This window comes from Miscanthus floridulus, chromosome 9 (genome assembly GCF_019320115.1).
Source record: "Miscanthus floridulus cultivar M001 chromosome 9, ASM1932011v1, whole genome shotgun sequence".
NCBI classification, from domain to species: domain Eukaryota; kingdom Viridiplantae; phylum Streptophyta; class Magnoliopsida; order Poales; family Poaceae; genus Miscanthus; species Miscanthus floridulus.
This window is the reverse complement of record NC_089588.1, coordinates 130,720,937-130,732,120: the sequence shown is the minus strand read 5'-3', so window position 1 is coordinate 130,732,120 and position 11,184 is coordinate 130,720,937. Positions and strand designations below refer to the sequence as shown.

Genomic DNA, 11,184 nt, shown 5'->3' with positions numbered 1-11,184 from the left:
TTCGGACAAATTTGGTCGTTTGTGATATATAAATGTGGTTTGTGATATATTGTTGTTGATTTGTGGTTTGTGATATATATATGCTTTGTTGTTTACATGGAAAAGGAAAAAAACAAAAAAAAGAATTTTTAGAGGTGGCTTCCCCGAGTGCCTGAGCTGTGGCACTCGGCAAAGAGTTTTTTTTAAAAAAAAAACAAATTTCTTTGCCGAGTGTCTGAGCTGCGGCACTCGGCAAAGATTATTTAAAAAAAATTCAAAAATCTTCCCCGAGTGTCGCACTCGGAGAAGAAAATAAAAAAAAAAGAAAACGGCGTCGGCCGTCAACCAACGGCGTCAAATCTTTCCCGAGTGCCAGCACGGCACTCGGCAAAGCCTTCCCCGAGTGCACGATTTTCAGCACTCGAGAAAGACGCCTGTACCGGATGAGGATTAGCCGGAGGGTCTTCCCCGAGTGTTGCACTCAGGGAAGGCCTCCCCGAGTGCAACTGGGCCTTCCCCGAGTGCAACTGGCACTCGGGGAAGCCACTGGCTGCTGTAGTGACTAGCCCGCATCTTGCTTCGCTGTACATGGCCTGCATTCTTGCATGTTAAAAAAAAGATAACATGTGTCAAAAATTTCTTGTTGGTAGGAGATAAAAAAATGATGCTTATATTCCTGAAGCTTCTATTGGTGATGAGCAGGTTGCTGCTAGTAATGCTGTAGTGGAATCGATTTTCCTAGGCACTTTAAGTGTCATTCATTAGGCAACAATGTCTTCCTAATTAGACAATTTTGGTATTATGAAAAAGCAAGTATAGTGTCTGTGTTCATTTGCAACCCACAGCCCCAACCCCAACCCACGGTTTATTTGCAAAAATACATATCAAACAGAGGCGACAGGGTGATGATATCAATAACTAGTTTTTTAACAAAAGGCAGACTAATTCAATGGTTGAACAGCTCAAAAAAGAATGATCTGTGAACAACAATATGTCACCTGCATTAGTCAGCACCCCCACTCCCAATCTGCACTTCCCAACTCGAGAAAATGGAATCTCAGGCTTCCCCTAGTCACCTGCGCGTGGTTAAATCACTTAGAGCACAGAGTAACGCCTGACGGTAAAAAGAGTAGAGATTATAGGCACATCTTTTGTGTTGGACACAAATAAAATTGCCACCAAATTACTAATAACTTGCCTGACTAATGATATTAAATTGCTTAACTAAATTTACATGCACATTTTTCGGTGGTATTGTATTGCTCAACAACAACAACAACAACAACAAAGCCTTTATGTCCCAAATAAGTTGGGGTAGGCTAGAGTTGAAACCCAGCAGAAGCAATCAAGGCTTAGGCACGTGAATAGCTATTTTCCAAGCACTCCTATCTAAGGCTAAGTCTTTAGGTATATTCCATTCTTTCAAGTGTCCTTTTATTGCCTCTGCCCAAGTCAACTTCGGTCTTCCTCTACCTCTCTTCACGTTACTATCCTGGCTTAGGATTCCACTATGCACCGGTGCCTCTGGACTTCTCCGTTGGACATGTCCAAACCATCTCAACCGGTGTTGGACAAGCTTTTCTTCAATTGGTGCTACCCCTAATCTATCACATATATCATCGTTTCGAACTCGATCCCTTCTTATATGACCGCAAATCCAACGCAACATACGCATTTCCGCGACACTTATCTGTTGAACATGTCGTTTTTTCGTAGGCCAACAGTATGGTATTGTATTGCTCGTCTACATTTTTTCATCTAGCCTGCTGCACACTCCACCTTGGTTGTTGGTCACCTTTGCTGCATTATCTATCTACAGTAACAGCATGACAACAGTATGGCAATAAGTAGTTGCCGATCTCAGCCCGATACTGCCCAACTATAGCTAGTAGTGGCTATAGTAGTAGTAGGTGCACTAAATGTGGTTACAGCTTGTTTAGCAATGGAAAGCAGTATAATTTGCTGCACCAGCACTCCAGCAGAGGTGTGCTCGTGCTGCATTCTGTGCTCAAGTTCATCTTCTACCTCTAATTGTGAGCTGTGAGAGGGTGATTGTAAAGTGACAAATAATTAGGCTAAGGCACAAGTACTTACACCGTGCCAAAGAATGTCTAATTGCTAATTATTCAGCTCTAAATGCTGATTATTGACACCTCCATAAAACCTAACACCAGCTGCATTTTCTTAGGCAATTTAAGTTTCATTCGTTAGGCAACAATGTCTTTCTAAATAGACAATTTTTGTATTCTAAAAAAGCAAGTATAGTGTGCTGCACCATATCTAGTAGACTTGTAGATAAGAAAATGACCAATCACTGGTAGTAACCTTTCACATACACCATATCTAGTAGACTCGTAGATAAGAAAATGACTTGCTACTACTGAATCACAGATGCAACAGAATGGTCCATGCCAACATACCAAGCCAGCTTGCAAAAATACAAGATACTGCAACTTCTGCACATTGGCCGGTATCTCATTGGCAATGTTACAGTTGATGATGGGGAAGAATGGTGGCTAGTTCTCCATCGGCACACTAGCTGCACCAAGCAAAATTTGGGGTAAATGCCAATGATCACACATCAGTATTCAGTCTAAACAAAATGACAACTCAAACACCACTGACAGTCTGAATAGGTAGCAAAATAGGTGCAGGGATTTACAATTCTACATTGGCACAAGTATTTGGGATTTGTATGGGCATAAGCAATAGAAGCAAAAGTAAACATTATTTGGGATTTTGGTAATGTAAGACACCAAAACTACATTTAAGATCTGAACTTTGCTTCAAGTAGATTAACGCTTGAAAATTAAAGGGGGAATATGGTAAAAAGAGTTGAGGAAAATAGCACCAGATGACTCACTCATGATGGCGTGCAAAAAAAAGTACAATAATATAGATGACTCACTAGTGATGAGCGCAGAGGAAAGGTTAATGTAACGGAAGCCAACAACATCCCAGTAATACCAAGGTCTATTACCTGAACAATATTTTCTCCAGCTAGAAGCTCAACCTTTAGGGGCACCATACGACTGCTCTTATCATCTCCAATTCAAGCCTCCCGTGCTCTCCTCTCCCCCAAGCATTACACTTAGAGAGACCAAAACAGCAACAAATCCTTTTAGTCCTAAGAAAGGGTGCAGGTTAAGAGCATAAAAAACAAAATATGTGTTCAAGTAGAAAATGATGAGTACCAAAAAAGAAGATTTTACAATGCATCGAGATTGGATCAGGTCGATTTGTGCAACTCATGGGACCTGCTCAGCTGTGCTTTTCAAGTAGCTACAACAGTTGCTGCTGCTTATTTTCTACAACAAAGAATAGTAGTTGTACGCAGGCTTGCTGCAGCAGCCGCCGCAACACTTGGTGCAGCAAGCAGTTTCGATAAGTTTGACATAAACATAGCAGAGGCACCTAAATGCATATATGCTTTGCCCAGTACAACATATATGTTTGTCACATGATCCATCTTTCTAAATAAAACAACCACAAGCCCTCAGTATCATCTATGTAAGGAAAACCTTGGAAACAATCCTAGTTAATTTCAGGTCTCAACATACACCCTCATCATGCTCCCCATCACTATCTACCCCTATGCAATACAATATCTAGCCTGTAGTGCCTTATGTTTCTCTTCTTGCTATTTATTGTGATCAGTGCCAGTCTTACTACGTTTAAAATACATGTTTCCATGACATTAATATTCGTTTTTAGAAAATGCAGAATAAGGTACAGATGGATCTGAATCAACAGAACTCAAGCCAAAGTCAGTTTGTAGCCCTTTTTTTTGGGAACAACTGCTGACTCTGTATTCGGTTCAGATGTGCTCCACATGGTCAACAAACTCCTCTAGGTTACTTTCATCGTATAATATGTATATTTTTGGTGCTATCTAATCTGGACATCTTTAAAGGATGCTGAATAAATAGCGAGCAAATGAATGTCCTAAGCACGAAAGAATAACAGTTTTCATGAAGCTAATTTCCTAAGCACGAAAGAATATCCTGTCCCTCAATATATGTGTGTCATCTGGTGGCTTGGAAGGATAAAACAGCATATATTGAGATGGTAACCCTGAATTCAAGAATCAAGATAATGGAAATACCTCTCCCTCTATAGTTAGTGCAGTTGAATGCAAGCCTCCAGCAGCAATGTCAACCTGCAAGTAAGATGTTGGAGTATATGCAACAGGTGAGTTTCTACAACCCACAGAGAATGTGTGCTTCGTATGTCAGCATGACCAAATAATTTTTTGTTGCCTACTACTTCAGAAAATAATCTCAAGTGGCTATGTTCACATATGAACAATGAAGCTAAAATTAGCTTTAACCAAATACATCTATTACCTTAAGTCCAAATAATTTAGGCTTCACAAAAATTGCTATCAATACTCTAGCTCCGAATACTCTATATCGTGCAAAATTATTCTGCAACAAATCTATAATGTTTTGAGGACAAAATCATGCCAATTGGGAGAAGCAAAGCTGTACCACATATCTATGCGCATCGTAACAATTTCAAAGAGCAAAAAAATGTCCTAACAAAAGCACATAAGCAATGATGGAATTTTCTCCATTCTACTACGCTCTGCGTCACTTGAATATACTGATTGGGGAAGCTGGAGGTAGAAATCACCCTTGCAGTGGAGAAAATAGGGGGAAAATGCCGTGAACTAGAAATGCCCCAACATCAAGGAGCCCATTTATCAGTCCAATCATGCTAGATCAAATAGGGGGAAATCTCGTGAACCAGAAATGATTGTAGGTAGACGAATGGAATTGATTGCAAAAGCTTAATAACTCACCGGCAACCTGCTGCTCCAATGCAGCTCACTGGAGAGGCCATCGACTCTCATCCTGGACCTCGCCGCCTGCAGCACAACTTGAAAACCCTCTTCTAGATCCGGTGCCATAACTACACTCGCCACTAGCAGCGCGCCCCGAAGACAGCAGTTGAGGACCTTCAGTGGTTGATCCATGGACGACGAAGGGAGATCCTGTCCCTGACCGGTGGCGGGCCTCCGGCCGGTCACCCAACCAGCAAGCGCCCCCGTCGATGGCTGGAAGGTGGAGTCGGCGGCTGGCAAGCGGAGCAGCTGAGCATGACTGCCGAAGGTTGCCCTAGCTAGGCACCTGGTTGCCGGCTGCTGTTGGGGCAGGCGGCGGCCTGGACGAACGGGCTGTGGAGAAATCGGAGGAAGAGAGGGAAACCTGGATAGAGCGAACTGAATGGAGACGTGGGGATACTGGAGTACTGGACCATCCTGTCCTTCCGATCGGCAACGGGCGATAGATGCAGCAGGCCGTGCGGAGCGACAAACACACGGCCGGTCGACAGGAAGTCTTTACCTATATTCCGCGAAAAGTTTCTTTGCTCTGGTGCTTTTTTATCTATTTATTTATTTTTTATATTCTGGAGATTAAACCACGTTTTATTATCTATCTATTTATTTATTATCTCGACTACTAAACGCCGAGTCCGTCCGTTTTCTGGCCGTCGTTCCGACTCCCTACTTTTTTTTTCCTTGACCGTTTCGATTCCGTCCTTTTTCTTCCTGGCCGTTCTTGCAGATGAGAGTCCGTTGGTTTTCCAACCGTTTTCCGTCCGAATTCGGTCTTTTTTTGTTCCGACTCCGTCAGCTTTTTGTCTGTTTTTTCGGCTTGTTCCTCCGACTCAGTTCACTTTTCCCCGTCCGTTCATCCGACTTAGTTCGTTTTTTGCGTGGCCGTTTATTGTGTACTTGAATCAATCAAACATTAAGAATATATATATATTGTCGGTTTTATAAACCCGGGTCCCTTATGGACCGACTTCCCAGCAAAAAGCTCGACCTAACAAACAACGTTGTGAATGACGCACAAACTCCTGTGCCGGCCCAAACACGTAAACGACAGGCCAGAAGGGCGATCCAATCTCCGACCGGAAGGCCTCGCCAAGGAGAAACAGCGCTCGCTTCCGCCTCTCTGACCGGAAGGCCTGGCCAGACACCGCTTCTGAACTCCGACCCGTGTCTACGACCAGGGACACACCGAACCCTTGCTTACAGCACTTCTCCGTTTGGCGCAGTCGAAGCCAACTGGGACTAACCGACCGGGGACGTCCGCTCGGTGAGGACCAGGAAACGAATGGAGCAAGTAAGGCAGGGCACTCAAGTCAACCGCAAAACCAAGGACCGTACCCTATACACCTACAGGACAGTACTGACAGGACATGTCAGAAGAGTGCCCTGCAACCTTCCAGGCATGTCAGAACCCAAGCTGTGTTGTGGGCGCCGACATTTGCCCTACAGTGTTGTGGGCGCCCACAAAACTCCCATACCAGACGAGCACAATAAAACCCCTTGTATGCCTCTGGGCATCAACAGTATGACAGGCACCGACGTCTGTCATACCAGAAGAAGACGATGTAACCTCACACATGCATCTGACATTAACAGTGTTATGGGCGCCTATAATTATCTTGTCTCCAACGGCGTGGGCAACAAGACTTTGCATACGTACACTCTCTTTCTCTCACTTGTAAGGCCATCCCCTTCATCTATAAAAGGGGATGCGCTCTCTCCCAACAGAGAGATCCCAGAGTTCACTCACACACAACAGCAGAACCACTAGGTTCAAACCTCGAGCACACGCTCAAACACTTAGCACATAGCGGAGCTCCCGTCACTCTCGGCCCTTCAGACCAGAGTCCGACCAGACTTCTTGTACCCCCCATATTTCTCCCTTCCGTTTGTAACCCCACAGCAAACTTCGAGCACCTGGGCTATGGAATAAAGTCACCGACCGACTCAAACTGGACGTAGGGCACGTTGCCTGAACCAGTATAAACCCTGTGTCATTGAGTGCTAGGCCATCTCCGATCACAACGTACATCAAAACTACAAATATTTACGTGTTGGTCACTTTCTGCACCGACAGTTGGCGCCGTCCGTGGGGAAGACGCTGTACGTTTACACTTTTGGTCATCGGATGACTCACTTTTCCGCCACCTTCGCCATGGCGGGCTCAAGCAATACGACTAGCTTCGGCTCGCTGGAGTTTCCCCCACTCCCAAGGTTTGCCGAGGGCCTAACACTCGGTAAAAAGGGCATTTGCCAAGTGTGTGGCTTTGCCGAGTGCCTGACACTCGGCAAAGCCTTCTTTGCTGAGTGTATATCGTTGTCGAGTGCGGCACTCAGCAAAATAGCTCTTTACCGAGTGCCCGACTTTTAGCCCTCGGCAAAGAAAATTGCACTCAGCAAATGCCCTGTTTCCCGTAGTGCTAGGGATTGTATGCACTTACTAGTCAACGATCTAAACAAGCACTAGCTAATAGTTACACTGATTAATTTTTAGCTAACTACTTTTCTAGGCACTCTTGGAGATGCTCTTAGAACATCTCCAAGAGCCTTTATATATCCTTCCTTTCGTTAGAAATAGAGATAGAGATTCTGATGAAAATATGACCTCCAACGGCATGCTTAAATAGATCTCCAAATATTGACACCATCTATTCTGGATTTTTCGCTAGTCAAAGATGGTGAGCCCAATTGACTTGCTAGTGTGCGCATAAAATATAGAAAAGCTGTTGGAGGATAAAAAGATATAGAGATTTTCATTCAAATGGCTCTCCAACTGAAAATTTAGAGAGTGGATTAAAAAGTCTCTTGGAATTTTTTGGGCACCATCTAATATTTAACCACAGCTAATAAGTATTAGTCTCAGCAAATCCGAGTAGACCCTAAAGATATCGACCCCACAACTCAAATCCTATTGCAACATTGCAACCACCACCTCCTCTCTCGTCCCACCCACTACGCATCTGGGGTATATAGAGAGATAAATCTCAGAGGAAACAAAAACAAATCTAATAACATCGATCGATCAAGTAACAAACACACAGCATGCAATTGACCGCACGACATACAAAAAACTGAACTATGAACAAAGAAACGAGTTGGGATGATGAGGAAGAAGAGGCGCTCACACTGCCTAGAGTCGCCCGATGGCTTGACATCACTGTGTTCTCTTGGTGTTGTAACATGCAGCAGGTATAAGAAGGGCAGCAGATAGAAGGCCGCCGCCACCGCAATACCCAGCGCACCATGCCACCAGTTTTTAGAAAAGCCGACCAGGTAGAACATGAGCAAGAAGTAGTATAACATAAGTATACCCTGCCCAACACAAACAAGCAATTAACCACAACAGGAGATCACACATTAGGTTACAATCCTGAACAGACAGACTGCCCATGTTATTTGGAGACAGATCATGCATCAGCCAATTGACCCCGTGAAAATACAAGTGGACAATGAACATAGACGTGACTTGAGAAGGAGGAAGAAGAGGAGGTGCTCACGCTACCACATACTGCACTACCGAGGTTCTGGACGCCGCCGGGTACTGGACTATCAAGGCCACCGCTGTCGCCGCCGCCCTTCTTCTCGAGATCGACAGTGACGTCATCATCGCGGTCAGGAGTTGTCATCTCTCTTCTCTCTGTAGTGCTCAATTTGCGGGGTTCGTTCAACGACGGAACGGACGGACGGACGGACGGATCAGATGGATTTTTTATGGGCGAGAGCAGGCATGCAGTCCGTAAGGAATACGCCTGACGCCTTCAACGACCACGGGAAAAAATTTGGTCAAGCTGGCTGAGGCTGAAAACCAAGACGGCAAGACCTACCCCCGTCCCCCCGATCTCACGTACAACAGCACTGCCTGGACCGTACGTACATCACAAAACCTGATAGGTTACAAGAATTATTATTGGGGTCTTTCTCAATTAGCCACACAATCTTCACTCTCTCTAAGACCTCCAGCACGTTTAATTAACTTTCGTTCTTCAAAAGCTTTTCCAAACCATTTCATAATTCAGGCATCCATCGACCATCATCCATGCGAGTTTGCAGGACCATGACAACAACACCTCCCTCACTTGTTGATTCCTCAGCTTTACCCTGCAATTAATAGAGTAGCAGTTATAGTACCTCCATACTAAAAAATATTCAATTTTAGGTTGTATTTAGTCAAACTAGCTAACGTTTGGCCACAGTTACTTATAGAAAAGCTTTCGCAAAAAAAAAGTTACTTATAGAAAAGAGCATCAATATTCATGATACCAAATAGGTGTATTATGAAAACAGATTTCATGATAAATTTAATGATAATCATTTGGTACCATAAATGTTGGTACTTGTATATGAACTTACTCATAAATGATAATTATTGCATTCTCTTTTGCCGACGCATGAAGTAGAAAATGTTGAGAAATCTACAAGGCTAGGGACCTCCGGGCCAGGGCGCGCTGAAGATCCTTTCGCCGTAGCTCTGGAACAATACAAATTACAAAGTGGGGAGGCGAACAAAAAATAGAGTATTATGATGTAAGTAGTGTATTTTGTCACCTTTGAGCCAATTGTTGCTCCCAACTTATGAAACGCTTATAGCTTCTCCCAACTTTCCAATTTCACCTTCTCCATGCGACGTCTACGCCCAGCTCGCGGCCAGCCTTCTTGTCACCTGCGAAGGTATTCATCTCTCTAAGCGCCTTGAGGGAGCGCACCACCATGCACGGCTTCGAGTTTAGTACGTAGTGCCTTCATGCTAGAGCGATCTCTTGGGGTCTTTTCTCGGGGATCCTATGGAGAAACGGAGAGTAGGGCTATCCCATCGCATCATTAGCCATAACTAACGGAGGTGTTGGCCAAAGTACGGAGTCACGGAGATGCATCCACTACTGGAAACAGAGACTTTGCCGAGTGCAAAATTCTTTGTCGAGTGTCAAAAATCAGGCACTCGGCAAAGAATTGCACTCGGCAAAGATTTCTTTGCCGAGTGCCGGGCACTCGGCAAACACGGGCACTCGGCAAAGGACTTCTTTGCCGAGTGCCAGACTCTCGGCAAAATCTCTACACTCGGCATAGGCTGCCCATGAAACGGCGTTCGGTAACGGCCTTCTTTGCCGAGCGCCTGCAGTTAGGCACTCGGCAAAGATTTGATTTTTTTTAAATTCTTTGCCGAGTGCCCCAGATCTGGCACTCGGCAAAGATTTAATTTTTTTAAAAAAAAATTCTTTGCCGAGCGTCTCAGATTTGGCGCTCGGCAAAGAATTTTTTTTTAAAATACTTTGCCGAGTGCCCCTGGGACGGCACTCGGCAAAGATTTAATTTTTTTTTATTATTTCTTTGCCGAGTGCTCCTGTGGATGCACTCGGCAAAGAGGAAAATTTTTTAAAAATTTTAAAACACTCTTTGCCGAGTGCCTGATGGCTGGCACTCGGCAAAGACACCCTTTGCCGAGTGCCATGCCCCGGCACTCGGCAAAGTTTTTTTTGTTTTTTTGTTTTTGGCCTCCAATTTTTTTGTGCAGCCCTTTTAAAGCACCAGGAACTCCTAGTTACAATTTGGGGATTTTTTGTGGCTTTTTGTTATATTTAGTTACTTTATTTCGTTTACTTGAATTTTTCCGGAAATTAGAAATTTGAACTGCACGTGGTACGAATAATGGAGTTTAATGATTCGAAAATTGATAGTCATGTTAGTGAGTGTTGTGAGAGGCCGTATCCAGGAACGGACTCGAAATTTCGGACATCTTGTTCACGAAACATGTCCGCGAAATTGTGTGTGCAGTGTTTTTAAATTCTATAAAAAGCAAACAAAGTCCAAAAATCATGAAACTTGTTGAGATGTCGCGATATCATATGTGGAGGCTATGATAAAAATTTTAGAAGATTTCGTGCACGTTGTCACGTACGATGCTTACAAACCAGGACATCTCTACATGTGATATTGGATACGGCCTCTCACAACACTCACTAACGTGACTATCAATTTTCGAATCATTAAACTCTATTATTCGTACCACGTGCAGTTCAAATTTCTAATTTCCGGAAAAATTTAAGTAAACGAAATAAAGTAACTAAATATAACAAAAAGCCAGAAAAAATCCCAAATTGTAACTAGGAGTTCCTGGAGCTTTAAAAGGGCTGCACAAAAAATTGGAGGCCAAAAACAAAAAAACAAAAAAAACTTTGTCGAGTGCCGGGGCATGGCACTCGGCAAAGGGTGTCTTTGCCGAGTGCCAGCCATCAGGCACTCGGCAAAGAGTGTTTTAAATTTTTTTAAAAAAATTCCTCTTTGCCGAGTGCATCCACAGGAGCACTCGACAAAGAAATAATAAAAAAAATTAAATCTTTGCCGAGTGCCGTACCAGGGGCACTCGGCAA

General features: G+C 43.9%; 1 long non-coding RNA gene across 1 annotated transcript; it reads right to left on the bottom strand.

The window, feature by feature from the left end:
- Nucleotides 1-976: 976 nt before the first annotated feature.
- Nucleotides 977-3,610, bottom strand: LOC136484282 (uncharacterized). The gene is made up of 3 exons (XR_010765852.1): nt 2,960-3,610; nt 2,400-2,518; nt 977-1,055 (listed from the first exon to the last, which is right to left on the bottom strand). It is a non-coding gene; the product is annotated as an uncharacterized lncRNA (long non-coding RNA).
- Between the last annotated feature and the right edge of the window lie 7,574 nt (nt 3,611-11,184).